A 15,215-nucleotide genomic window follows, 5' to 3' on the forward strand; every position below is an offset into this window, starting at 1 on the left:
CGGGCTTGCGGGCCTCTCTAGGCTCCCTGGAGGTGCCTTCAATATAGGCGGCCTGCCTGGGGAGCATTTTTTTTTAGAAAACGTGCCTCCTGATTGGCTGATTAAACAGCTGTAGGACGCCTACAGCTGCCTACAATCGGGAGAACTTTGCAGAATCAGGGCCTGAATGTCTACTATTAAAGCTCTGTCCACTTCTTTCATCTGTAAAGGAGGCCTGTATATCACACCAATGTATATATTTATCATTCTCTCTTTCCAGCATTTCACAGTATTATTACAAAGAGATTTTAGGGGAATGGAGGAAATTATCAATATGGGCTACATTTAAGATTTTACCATTAAATTGTGCTATTTTTGAAAGGTCCCATTTTACATAATGAGAGTTAATTACTTATAATCTGGCTTAAAAGTTAAATAATGTATCTTAATAGTAGTCCACATTGATAATTTTTCCACCTTAATTTATTGTACCATAGCTGACAGTATTGAATCTGCTATCACCATCTCTGGATCCAGTTTTATCCTCTATGTTGTGAGGAAGGAATTTAACATTTTTTGAAGATGATATAGAATCCTGAATTCTTCAAGATATCAAGCTTTGCTTCTGCTCCATCTCTAAATGGTAAGAACATAAGAATTGCTACACTGGCCAGACCAAAAGTCCATCAAACCTAGTATCCTGTTTCCAACAGTGGCCAACCCAGATCCCAAATACTTAGCTAGATCCCAAGATTTTATGCTACTTATCCTAAGAATAAACAGGTGATTTTCCCAAGCCATCTAAAAAATGGCCTATGGATTTCTATTTTAGTTATTATCCAAACCTTTTTTTAAACCCTGCTAGGCTAAATGGTTTTACCAATTTGATATTAATTATTTAATAAAGTCTTTAGAATTCCTATGTCGGAGCATTTACTTTGCTAGCCCATGCAAAAATCTCCAGCGCCATTTAGTAAAGCCCAACGTTTATTATCACATGTATAAGTTTCCAATTCAGAATTTTTTATGTTATAAATGTAAGTCCAAATTCCCTTCAAAATTTTCAATAGGCACAATTCTATTAAACAGTATGTTCAAATAGAAAAAAAATCTTCTCTTATGCTTTAGGTAATCATATTTGAGTAATCAAAATTGATTCTGTTTAATAAGGGTAAAGGTGAGAAATTACTCTTCAGGCATCTCATCAACAATATTGAGAAAGATATAAGTCTGTAACAGTGCAAACAGGGGTTGGAATTGGGTCTGTGTGCAAACAGCCATACAAGCATAAACGGTAAAGGAAAACTATTAACTCAAAATAAATCCTGGATCCCGTTACTTCACAGGGCCATGCGTATAAGGAGCAGTCACTTTGTCCAATAAGCAAAAAGTCTTGTGTAGGCTTGTGGCTTGTGACCTCCATGCCCCAAACATAGTCTGCAAAAGTCTTCCTCAAGCCCAGACCTAAGTTCAAGGCTCACAGGTGTTCAGCAAAAGAAAGTTTGACTTACCTCAGTCAAGCAGAGTGTTTAGTGGAAAAGGTACATCCAGGAATTATCTCTTCCCTCTTCTCCCCTGGGTTCCCTTAGCTAAGCTCTGGCTCTGCCTCTTATACTTTCTGGCAGCTACTTTCCTGACTCATCCCTTCTCATGTCACTTCCCCAAAGGTTGGAGTTATATATGTTAATCTGACACTGTGAGGGAGTATCCAACATGGGGAGTGATAGCATCCTATAGATTCCCTCACATGGACCTTGTACTAAAATATATGGCCTGTGGTAAAATAACCTATCTTAACAGTAGCACACATTGATGAATTCCCCACCTCCTAAATCGCTTAACACACATTGATTAATTCCCCCCTCAAAAAACTGGTATTCTGTAAAGCAGTGTCTCACAAACTTTTTGGCCGGCAGCACACTAAACCCAGTGCCCCGGCCGGAAGGCACCCAGAAGTGTGCGGTTTTCGACGCGATGATGTCACGCATGCATGACATCATTGCGTCGATGTATGCACATTCGCAGAGGAGGAGAGTCATCTACGCCGGCTGACTGCCTACAGGACATACCTTTCGCTGCAAGAGGCACATCCTATAGGCAGTCAGCTGGCATGGATGACTCTCCTCCTCTCCAGTGTGTCACGGCACACCTGAAATCTCAGGAGGCACACTGGTATGCCGCAGCACACAGTTTGTGATACACTGCTGTAAAGGATGCAAAATACTGTACTAGCTGAATGTACAGATCATCCTGCCACCTTGTCTTTCGATGTCATTTATTGAATCTAGCCCTGGACGAATATATGATATATTATGGCTGAAGAAATTCCTTTTCATGAGTCTCTTGATGAAGACAGTGAAACGAGGTCCGTGTTGAGGCCCGGGACACCTTTGGGATATTTTTTGAGATAAGTCTTTCTGTACCACAAGTTAGATAACAAGCTTTGAATCTACAAATCACAAGTTTCTTAATTGATAGAAACATTTTCAGTAACATCTATGCAGTGATTAAGTGGTGGGTTCTCCTATAGGGCTTGTCCCTGGGAGGATTACATTTTTTCTGAGCATTTGTGAGATTGAAATCAATCTTTGAAGTATTTGATATTTTCATCTAAATACTTTGGACGCATGGTATGATTATTATATTGAAGAATAGCCTAAACATGATTGACTAAATTATGACTGATCAGTGTTTTCCTGAAAATTGAATTCTGTTTGCCCTGCAACACTCAAATATAAATATGACCATGAAATATTTTCATGCAATTCAGAACCATGTTTCTAAAGGAATAGAAAGATTTAGGTCATACCGTGAAAAATGAATTTGCACGGGTCTACTCTATTATTTTATATGACTTCACAACATAGTAGGGATATGTGATGCATCCTGATGTATAAATAAGGAGTAAATACTTTACTATTCAGATTTGTTTGGTACATAGTTCATTTGCATGGCTTTGATCTAGACATGTTCATTTTCTTCTCTAATCAAGATGAAAAGATGGACTATTTAGCCTCAGTCCTTAAAATCTTGTTCTTCTGAAAAAGAGGGTTTGTCTTCAGAAATGCAATTACATGTGCAAACAGCAGTTCTCTCATTTAATCACCCACTTAAATTCAAAGGCCTGGCATTTGCAAGACAAGTGTGCCTACATTTACTGCTTTGAGTCCAACCTACAGCTAGTTATATGCTAAAATAATAATGGCATCAGAAATAATAAGAAATTTACAAAAAGCTTTCAACTGTCAGTATTCATTATATCTCATATTGGAGGTGTTTCTGCAAATACTAAGTTCCAATAGTGTTACTAAATCTCTCTGATTATGTATATCCCCTATGTACTGTACAAGTATATGAATGCATATTTGAAATATAAATTAGGTAAGCTAATCAGAGGATTAAAGCAAATAAAAAAAAAGCATACTGGGAAACATAGAGGGTATATACTATTTATATAATTTTTTATCTTACTTGTTTCCATGTTTATGAGAAAATTTGATATACCATCTATTAATGGCAGCAATACACACAGGCCCTGATTCTTGTAGGGATACCAAAAGTTAGTTTAAAAGTTAATTAATAAAAAAATAATGCAGGTGTCTATAGACAGGATGCCGATGTCCTGTCCACAGAGGCGCCTACCAGTGCCAACGGTCAAAGTGGGCATGGTTTGTGCTGGAAGTGATCATAGGCACTGGTAGGAGCCCCTGAGGACTCAATTCTCATGTAGGTGCTGGAAATATAGGCCAGTAAAACATCTCCGACATCTGCTTTACATGTGGCCACGATTTTGCAACCGGCGCTGGTACTTGATTGACATGCGACTCACACTGGTTTTGGAGGCCCCAGCCAATACCAGCACTAGTTGCAGCATTCAGCTCATAGGTTATACCAGTTCTAAAAGAAAAACTAGGAGTAGCCTAATAGTTAAACCAGCGGCCCTAGATCTATCACAAGGGATTTCAGCCAGAAGGTGTGTACAGGGCAGGGGACTTTGATTTTTCCAAAACAACTCCATCGTGTTGCTCCCCAAGGAATAATACAGACTGTGTCGTTACATTTGCATAATAATGAGATGATTTACATGTGGAACAGCTCCTTATTATTTAATGTATTTTTGTTCTTTATGTAGTTTTGTGTTAAGCTATAAAAGGTAGGGAATGATGATTCCATTTAGGGGGAAGGGGAGGGGTTTAGTATGTTACTGACCAGATACAAATGTACATTGTTGCAAATTAACATGAGTTTTTGCCACAAGGCAGCTTCTTAATTTGTTTATTATTTAATGCCTTTTTGAAGACATTCACTTAAGGTGGTACATACAAGTATAATGCAGTCATACACATTAAATATCTTAATTAACAGCAAAAGGGGAAAAACAGAGTCACAACATATAGACAAATAAGGCAGAAGTGATGGGGATTTTGAGAGATGATAAGGATAACTAACAAGAAAAAATTGCATGTGAAGTCAGAAAAGATGCATGCAACTGATCTCTGTTAAAGAATGTATGGTAAGAAAGCCTTTTTGCATTGTGCTCGTCAATGTTAGTGTTTGTATGGCACTAGTTAATATATATACTCAAATATAAATTGAAATTTTTGAGCCCAAAAAAAGGTCCAAAAATGGGGGTCTCGGTTTATATTCGAGTCTACACTTAAATACTAGAGAATGACATGGTGACTGTTAACCGTGGCTAGCCACAGGTAGCCGCGGGTAACTCGCCACATGGGGAGGAAAAAAACCCTGAATGCCGCAGGTATGGGGACAAGGCCATGGAGCATTGGTAAGATGTAAACTCTGAATTAGAGAATGACACGGGGACCGTTTACCGCGCTAAACCGTGGTCACTGAAGTAAATCCGCAGGAATGGAGAAATTTGCAACTGGTTTACCGCAGGAATGGAGACAAGACCTTTCACCACCCCGTGGGAATGGAGACAAGACCTTTCACTGCCCTGCGAGAATGGAGACAAGACCTTTTACCGCCCCATGGGAGCGTTGAAAAATCTTGCTGCTGTGGTAAAAAATTTGCGCCTCTGTCAGATTTGGCATCTCCCCAGCTCCTCTTGCACCTATTTTACCTTCAGGAGTCAGCCATGCCACAATAAAGACAGAAGGAGCCCAAAGCCTGAGACCAATGTGATGTGAAGAATAAAATTACCAGACTACAAAAGGTAGAAAAAAAATTATTTTATATTTTGTGATTAGAATATTTCATATTTGAAATATGTGTCCTGCTAGAGCTGGTGTTAGACATAACTGGGAACCGCAAAGCCCAGGCTGTGGTTCTTTTAGCTTCCAGCTGGCTTAGGGCTCTCTCTCTCTGACCAGGGGGCAGTTGCCCTAGTTGCACTCCCCTAACACTATTCCTGCCATGTGTGACTGAAGTATTCTGTTAGCTTGATTTTTCTGTGTAGTATTCTGTAGTAATTTGGTTTGTTCAGTTTTCACAATAGTGGAGGGGATATTTGTAAAAGGGAGGGGTTTTGTTGATCCTTGCTCTATATTATTTGTGTTTATATAACGAAAATTGTACAGAATATTGTCTCTTTATACTTTAATAAAATAAGTTCAATATAAAATCATAACTATTTGAGGCTTGTGTGGATGGGATCTGATAGTTTGCAGGATGGGGACAGGGACCAAGCTTGCAGGGTGGGGACGGGGACTGAGCTCACAGGGACGGGGCGGGGACGGGGATGAGCTCATGGGGATGTGGCGGGAACGGTAATAAATTTTTCCCCTGTGTCATTCTCTACTTCTTCCCTAGAGAATTGTTTTTTATTTGTTTTTAATGTAATTTCCACCTTCGTTTGATAAAAATGTTATAGCTTGTTAAGCATTTCTTATTAGCATGAATGTATGAAATTGAGCCCAAAAAATTCAAAATTTGGGAGAAAAAAAATGCCAAATGAACAGAAAATTAACCAAAACTTGAATCCCTTAGCCCAAACTGATAAAATACAATATATGATTATCAAGTAAACTCTGAAGTTATCTCATTAGTGGTCTATATACTGTATGCTATTAGAGGAATAATTAAAAAAACTAAAATGTCCCAAAAAAAAACCTAAGTCGGCACTTGGATGTCCTAGTCGCTGGGACATTCAAGTGTCTATAATCAAAATTGTGTTCCTGGACATCTAGTGAAATGTTTCACCCACTGTGCATCCAGAGTTCCAGGGGGCATGATAGGAGGTGTGTTATGGATATGTTTTGGGTGGGTTTTACACATTCTTAACTTGTACGTCGTGTGGCGATAATCAAACCTCTCCCAAGATGTCCTGGATTGAATGTAGATGTTCAGAACTAGACCTGTTTTAGAAGCGTTTAAGTACCACAAAGGTACCCAAACTGACCAAATGCCCACTAGATGCATTAAGGTATGAAACTCCCACATTCACCCATTGCTCACTAAACCCATCCATACCCCAAAAATATGAATGAAAGACTATATACCTGTCTCTAGAACAGCAGCACTTAGTATGGAAAAGCCTAGTAAAGCGTCAAACAGATGTCTGTGTGACCAGTCCATTAGAATGCTGGCCCCTCCCACATCTAAATAGTGTTGATGTGAACGTTTCTACCATGGAAGTTTTTGTGGTCAAAAATGGCAAATAAAGTTAGATGTCCTGGTGGTCTAGACATTTTGGCAGCCAAGACATCCAAGTAGGCGATTTTAAAAAATCTATATTTTTGGACATCTTGCAGGTTGGCTATCAAAAATGGATGTTTCTGTGATTCTGACTTTAGACATTTAGGGCTGGATTCTGTACAGGATACCCGGTCTCAGAAGCTGACAGTTGTCCTATACAGAATCATGCCTAAGCCCACCTACAATGAACCCAATTCTCTAACCGATGTCCATGTTACAGACACCGGTTAGAGAATCGGATTCCCGCTGAGCTTATCACAGCAAGGGATCTCCCTGCCACGATAAGTTTAGTGGCAACCCATTCCCATTCCACCTCTGCAAAGACTACAGGCAGGAGTGATGCACAATTCCTTCTGCCCAGAACACTCCCCCCCCCCGAACGAACGTGGCAGGAGGGAAGCCCAATCCTTCCTGCCCGGAGGAATCCCCCACCCCCAAACAGAAATGGCAGGAGGGATGCCCAATCTCTCCTGCCCAGAGGAACTCCCACCCTTGAACAGAAGTCGCAGGAGGGATGCCTAATCCCTCCTGCCCGAAACATCCCCTCCACCCCCCAAGCACTCCGTACCCCCACCAAAAACCATCCTATCCCCACCTGACCACCGACCCCCCCCAGACCCCTACCAACCCCCCATTCCTCCCCACTAACCTTGTAAGTTGGCCATCCAGCCGGCAGTCAGAATGGTGGATCTTCCCCTTTATGGTGCATTGTGGAATGCACTAGGGAGGGGTCTAAGGGCCTGATTGGCCCAGATGCCTAAGGCCCCACTCATAGGAGGGCCTTAGGCACCTGGGCCAACCAGAATCTTAGGGGTGTTGGGTGGGGATCCGATGGGTGGAGGGGTAGTGTTCTGGGCAGGTGGGATTGGGCATCCCTCCTGCTCCTTTCATTCGGGGGTAGAGGGGTGTTCCAGGCAAGAGGGACTTGGCATCCCTCCTGTTACGTTTGTTTGGGGGGATGAGCGTCTGCATCCATGGCTGTTAAACTTATCACGACAGGGAGATCCCTTGCTGCGATAAGCTTAGCGGCTGTATCTACTTACATTGTATGCATCTCATGCTGGCCTAGGGAGACACCTAGGTCCACCTCAGGCTACTTCAGGGTCAAACCACGCCTGCGCCTAGCTTTAGGCGAGCTTAGGCGGGCTTGCGCACCTCCCTAAGCTGGAGGTGCTTCCAATGTAAGCAGCCTGCCTCGGGAGCTTTTTTTTTAAAAAAAATGTGTGTCCCGATTAGCTGGTTAGACAGCGGTAGAATGCCTACTGCCGCCTATAATCAAGACACCATTTATAGAATCCGGGCCCTAGCAGGAAAAGTCCAAATTGGACTTAAACATTCTCTTCGAAAATGGCCCTAAACATGTTCTGTCTAGGTCATTAATATATGGGTTTGTGCTACTTTGTTATGCATAAGCCCATTACCACTATTTCTGTTAGTGCTTGTATAAGTTAAAAAGGGCATCTGTTCCTATATCATTGCTGTTCATGGAAATGTTAATGCTTGCTTTTGTTCAGATTCCCATAGACCAAAGCATTTCAAATGCCATAAAAGTTTTTATGATTATATTCATTGCCCTAATTTTCAGTTCAGCGAGTACTTTTCTGTATTCATAGCTCATTCAATAAATCACTATTACACTGCCATCTGGGTATTTCTTTTCATTCTTGCCTTTAAAGTACTACTTTGTCTTCATTGTCATATCTTTGGAATTATTCCAAGGAAACCCATATCTCAGGATACTCCTGCTCACTTATTCATAACTTGAATTCAATAATTCAGATATACAAATCTTGGAAATATATTTTTTAGAATCTTTGTTCATATGATCTTCTGCTAGTACTGAAAACATTTAAAATAAAACTTAAATAAATATAACAGGCTGTAAACATTTTGAGGTAAATAGATACCCCTTAACAGGTGCTGCTAACTGAATAAGTGCCAGTGAGAGGGATTTTCATTGGCAATAAAACACTGATTCTATAAATGACATCTAACTCTAGATTCCATTTGGCAAGGTTGTCAATCAACTGTTAGGCACCATTTATGTTTATTAAAAAACTTTATATACCATATAACAGCCTAAAAAGGATCCAAGCGGTTTACAATATATATTTCAAATTCAATAAGAAAAGAACTCCATTTAAAAAATAGAAAAGGAAAGAATAAAAGCAAAAGTTTTTTGTTTTTGTTTTTAAATTCATAAAAAAACTATAACAATCAAAATCTCAATAATAATAATTCTAATAAAAAATTTCTATAACAATCAAAATCTCAATCATTAATCATAACTCAATTAATACAAATTAAAAATTCCTATTAAAAATTATACCTAGCGATGCCTATGCATTCTTAGGTGCCGGTAGGCATTAAAATTCTTAGATGCACTCCATTTAGGCCAGGGTTTTTTGGTCTAAATTAATGCACCTAAGGTAGGCACCTAACTCAATCCACAATCAAACTCTGCCCCAAATCAGTCCTAAATCCTCCTTTAGCTATGCTTATTTGTCAGTAGATGTCTCAGTGTAGACACCTACATCGAAGTGGTAGTTGCCTACCAAGTTAGGCCCCTACCAGGAAATTAATTTTTCTATGTTTGTTTTTTTAATTGCTTTTTAATGGCACTTTCAATTATCAGCACCGATTAAGTCAATTAAAAAAATTAAGTTAGGTGCCTAGATCAGATAGTTATGACAGATAGTGTTACTGAATATTTGCTTTCACCATTTAGAAACACAGAAACATGATGGCAGATAAAGGCCAAATGGCCCATCTAGTCTGCCCATCCTTAGGAGAATCCAGATAAGACCTGCATGAAAATGTAGGCAGAGAGACCCCTGAGACCTGGGGGAGAATCCAGACCAAGACCTGCATATATTGTAGGCAGAAGACACCCCAATGAGACCAAAAGTTATACTTCTTAGAGAGACATTGTGCTTATGAATTCATGCTTCTGGACATTCATATTTCTGTTTGACAGAAAGAGGCAGTCTGCTCTATGAGAGATTCACTTTTGCTCTAGAGACTGGCAGAGGTCTGCTGACTGTGACACCACTGATAAACTCAAGCTCCAAGATAGAACGTACTACCAAAGAACAAACAGAACTACGATTTGGCTCAGGAAAGGAGGGGTGTTCTGCTCTCAAAAATTATTGCCTTAGTATTAGGAATGCAGTGTCAGGGGAATTAGAAAGGTCAATTTTGGCACCAGATGGCGTTATGTTCCAGCATGGCTCCATGATAAGTGTATAGACCATTCAGCCAATAAAAATGACACATGTGACAAACCAATGAGAAGTGAGTAACTAGGAGGTACCCTGGGCTACTGAAATAATGTATATAAGTGACATGCCGGATGGCATAAGTAAGAGAGAGAAGAGAGAGGAGTCAGACCCCAAAAAACATCAGATTGCTATTTCGTATGTATGTTATCCGTATTTCCAATATGCTGTACTTTGCTATTCCATGTGAGTTGCCTTTTGCTTATTGCTAATAAACCTATCTTACTGTAACTGTCACTGTCATGAGGTCATTATTATGGGCTGCAGCAATCTTATTAATCCGCAGTAACCATTATCTATTTCTCTCTCCGAGCGATCCCACGCACCTGTCCCAGGCCCTTTTGAATTCAGACACAGTCTCTGTCCCTATCACCTCCACTTCATCATTCTCCAGACAGTGCTAGGATAGGGGGCAGAGCATTTCTGATTAGCAGTGATTTTCAGATCACTAATTTATTTATTTATTCCATTTGTGTGTCGCACATCCCTATACAAGTTCTAGGCGCCATTATAGAGGAAGGGGTTAGAAGAGGGTAGGGAGGACTATGAAGGGCAGGAAGAAGTGGATAGGAGAGAAACATGTAGAATATTTCTTAGAAATTCCTAACTTTACATCTATGTAAATGATATCTAAATGAATTAAAGGAATATGTAAAAAGGAATAGAAGGGATATATAAACAATATAATTCAGTTAATAAAATAATAAGAATAAGAATAAAAACAATGGAATAAAATTTAAAATAATTCATAAACTGTTAAAAAAAAACCACATCAAATAAGTCTGAAAGAAGTCCAATTTCCTGAAGCAGCTTTGTTGCCTCAGCGTATTTTAAATAATCTCAATGGCAAAAGTCAAGATGGGACAGATATCAGCTCGGGCTTTCCAGCTGCTGCAGCCCTGACTCATCGCTTCCAGGCAGAAGATGCATAGAGATAGAACAATCCAATGCCGGGCCTCACTGCATCTTCTGCCTGGAAGCGATGAGTCAGGGCTGCAGCAGCTGGAAAGCCCGAGCTGATATCTGTCCCGTCCTGACTTTTGCCGTTAGGATTATTTAAAATATGCTGAGGCAACAAAGCTGCTTCAGGAAATTGGACTTCTTTCAGACTTATTGGATTTTTTTTTTTTACAGTTTATGAATTATTTTAAATTTTATTCCATTGTTTTTATCCTTATTCTTTTTATTTTATTAACTGAATTATATTGTTTAATGGTTCCTCCCTTCTATTCCTTTTTACATATTCTTTTAACTCATTTAGATATTTACATAGATGTAAAGTTAGGAATTTCTATGAAATATTCTACATGCTTCTCTCCTATCCACTCCTTCCTGCCCTTCATAGTCCTCCCTACCCTCTTTTAACCCCTTTCTCTGTAATGGCGCCTAGAACTTGTATAGGGATGTGCGACACACAAATGGAATAAATAAATTAGTGGTCTGAAAATCACTGCTAATCAGATAAGCTCTGCCCCCTACCCTAGCACTGTCTGGAGAGTGATGAAGTGGAGGTGATAGGGACAGAGACGGTAATGCCAGGCCATGCCTCCTCTTGCCACAGTGTCGCCTGCAAGAGTTGCATTTAATTATTTATTAACTGCAGATGCCCCAAACACAACTGGGTCCAATACCACATTTTTCTTCCCCCCCCTTGTCAGCTGTGACTTCCCCCTCCCACCTAAACACTGAAAGCACCCAATTCGCCCAACCCAAAATCCCTCTAACAACAAGACAACTCAGGGGAAGGGGATAAATTTATCCTAGCCCTAATTATCCTTCCCTGTTCTCCTCACACTAACACTCCAACCCACCAAAACACCTGACCAATCATCAAACTACTCCTCCCCAATCTCCCCATTTACCTCAACCAATCACCCATTTGTTTATATCTACCTTTTAACCCTTCATCTTCTCATTCCCAACCCCTACATTCTATTCCCCTGCTCATCAGTACCAAAAGCTAACCTATTTCTTACCCCCTTCTTTAAACTTTAATTACTCCTAGCAGGTGACTAGGCTCAGCTAATGTTATCTTCCACCAGCTTACTCTGGTGTCTCCTTAATTATTATTCAGTCACTGCATAGCATTTTACTCAGCCTCTTGTTCACACTTCTCAGTCCTCCTGGAGGATAGTTAAAGTAATGCAGTTTTTCATAACTATCATCTACCAACCCCTATTCTTCTCCAATCATGACCCCAACACTGTTATTTTGTGCTACGTTTCTTACTCAGAGCCATCATTCTGTTTTGACTGCCCAACTCCCTTTTTCTAGCTGCTCCTTTTAATTCACATTTTCCCCTACTAAATGCCAGTATCCTAGTCTGAATTTCCTCAAGCATCCCTAAACAAATTACCCTTTCCTACCTTTTGGCACCCTGTCATAATGAAATATAACATATCAATCAGATGCTTATTATAACCCCTAGAGATGTTCATCTGTCATGTTGGAACATTGTGTACTCTTTGTCATGTTCAGATAGGAAAATGCAGATTCATAGAAATAAGTTGAACTGAAACAGGAGTGTATAGCTTCACTGCATCTTCTCAAGTTGAGAAATTTGTCTCTAGGCACTAGGTTCCAAAATGATTCTTGTTCAGCACGGGTCTTGAGAAAAATGTCATTTTAAGGTTTAACATTTCATTTTCAAGAGATGGCTTGTTCAATGAGTAATTTTTACTGATAGCAGCTGCAGTTTCTATAATGTCCACATCTACTTTGAATGGGTATGACAAGTACTCTACAACTGTTCCAATTTTTTGGAAGTCACAGAATCTATTTTTGAATTCCTAGATAACAGAACAGATTTCTGCCATATACTTCTCGTTCTGAAAAACAAAATTTGGATATTGTCCCAGATGGTCCTGCATATTAGGAAAATTATCAAAAGTGTTGTTTGCAAGGTCAGTCATCATTAGCTCAAATTTGCTCTTGTAGGATGAAACTGTACTCATCATCTTGCCAATGCATTTGTTTTTACCTTGTAGTTAAAGGTTCATATCACTTAGTTCGCCTGTAAAGTCAGCGAGAAATGCCATATCACATAACTACTTCTCATCTTCCAACTCTGCTTGGTCATCTCCCCTCTCCTTCAAAAAACTTCTTATTTCATTCAGCAAATCACAAAATCTTTGCAGAATACTTAGCCACCTTACATCTGTGTGCAAAATGATTTCCGCTGCCCCTTCATCAAGAGTAAGATTTAAGTGATCTTCCACGAACTGAATTTACAATTTTGAAAGTGATGTCCATGACAGTCTTTGTTTTGAGTCTCTTGCTTGCCAAAACTTGCTGGTGAATGATGCAGTGGTAAGAAAGGAAATCTGTGAAGTCATCATGCTGTCTACAGAGGGCTATGAAACCCTTAACCTCACCTGTCATTGCTCTTGCTCCATCAGTAGTGATGGAAACAAATCTATGCAATGGAAGATTACATTTTGTCACAAAAGAATGGAAATTAATAGAAAAGGGATTTCTATGGCAATATTATCCATTTTTTCACCATAGCCCCCCAAAATTCCCAGATGGGCTAAGCATAAAATTAGAATCCAATCCATGTTTAAAAATTTTACTTACTGTGAGGGGTGCATATACTGTCATCCACCACCATGGGGCTACCTGGGTGCCCCACTCATGATAGTTGATAATGGAACATACTCCCTGTCACACTTACTATTGTATGAAACCCATAAAAAAAACTAAAGAGCATAAAATAAGAATATACAGAATTATAATTTGATGCAATAACTGACATCCCATGTTACCTCCAAAGTTACCAGTGTACTTCAGCATAATGTGAATTTAAAGCCATGGGATCATAGTCACCGATGCCACTAAAGGGTGGGACTAACACCACATTTCCAAAGGTCTCACATGATTGATAGTAGTACATGATTCCAAGCACTGCGGTTCCAAGCAAGTGACAAACATGGGGAAGAGATAAAAGTCAGATGGAACACACACAAACTGGCTTAGCTAACAGGAGAGTCCTATGTTAAAAAACATGTTAAGCCAGATTCTAATAATCCTTTGTAAAAATGAACCTACAATAAGTGTAAATCAAATAGTGTCTGTTGCTGATCCATTTCTATATATAGAAATAAACATATCCAACTTTCTCACACTGTAGGTGATACCTTATTATTAGGCAGTAGAACTACCAAATTGATTCTGGAAGAGATTAAACTGGCTATGTCACACAAAGCCCAAGTTATGACTATCTTATTTTGGTCATATTGTCAGAAGAGAGAGATCACTGGAGAAGGACATCATGTTTTGGAAGATCGAAGAAACCAGGCGCAGAGGGCGACCTGCAATCAGATGGCTGGACATGTTGAAAACAATCAGGGGATGATGCTGGAGGACCTTTCCAGGCTAGCACAAAATCAATTTCTTTTTAGATCCATAATTCATGCTAGGACTCAAACACACAGCAATGGCGCCTAACAACAATAGACTTAGGGCTGTACTGAATATTCATATGCTATTCGATTTGGCCCTGAAGAGTCTCCCACATCATTATTCGTATTTAGCCAAATAGTTATATAAATTCAAATGTAAATAATATAGGACTCTATTGTGCTAAATCTTACTGCAATAAACACTTAAATCTCTGATTTCATGTTGCTTCTTCTTTGTTATGTTTAAGCTCAATGTCATTATTCATATTTAGTATTCATATTTGGCCGAATAATATTTTCTATGATTTGTATTTGAATGAATGGTAAAATATGCTATTTGGTACAGCTCTACTACCAGTATATGTGCATTCTGCACTGATTTGATAAAGTTTAGCTCTTGATCTTAGTTCACAAATGTATTTAGCCCAAAAGAAAAAGGTATTGTTTACAACTTGATGACCTTTCATTCCTAAATATCAACCTGACATTATACAGTAAAATGTAATGCTTTGAAAAGGCACAATGGGTTCAGCTCAATCTAGTGATGAACATATCTCTCTCATATAAAAGGAAGATAGGCATTAGCAGAATTAAATTATCCAATCTGACCTATTCTGTCTTAATCAATACATCTTTTCTGTCTTTGTGCTGGGAATTACCAGCATTATTAATAAGTGTTCATAGTTCAATTTAAATGTGAAGAAAAAATGGAATATCTTAAAAATAAGTTAAATAATTTCACTTATTATTCATGCTTATCTCAGATTTTTTGAAGCATTGCCTCTACAGTTCTCTATTATAGCTTAAATAATTTCTGAGGCCTATGCAAGTATGAAATAATTTCTTGTCTCTGGGGTCAGGGAAGCCTGCACTACAAGCTTTAGTTATTTATATCACATAT

This window comes from Geotrypetes seraphini, chromosome 2, assembly GCF_902459505.1.
Source record: "Geotrypetes seraphini chromosome 2, aGeoSer1.1, whole genome shotgun sequence".
Taxonomy (NCBI): Eukaryota; Metazoa; Chordata; class Amphibia; order Gymnophiona; family Dermophiidae; genus Geotrypetes; species Geotrypetes seraphini.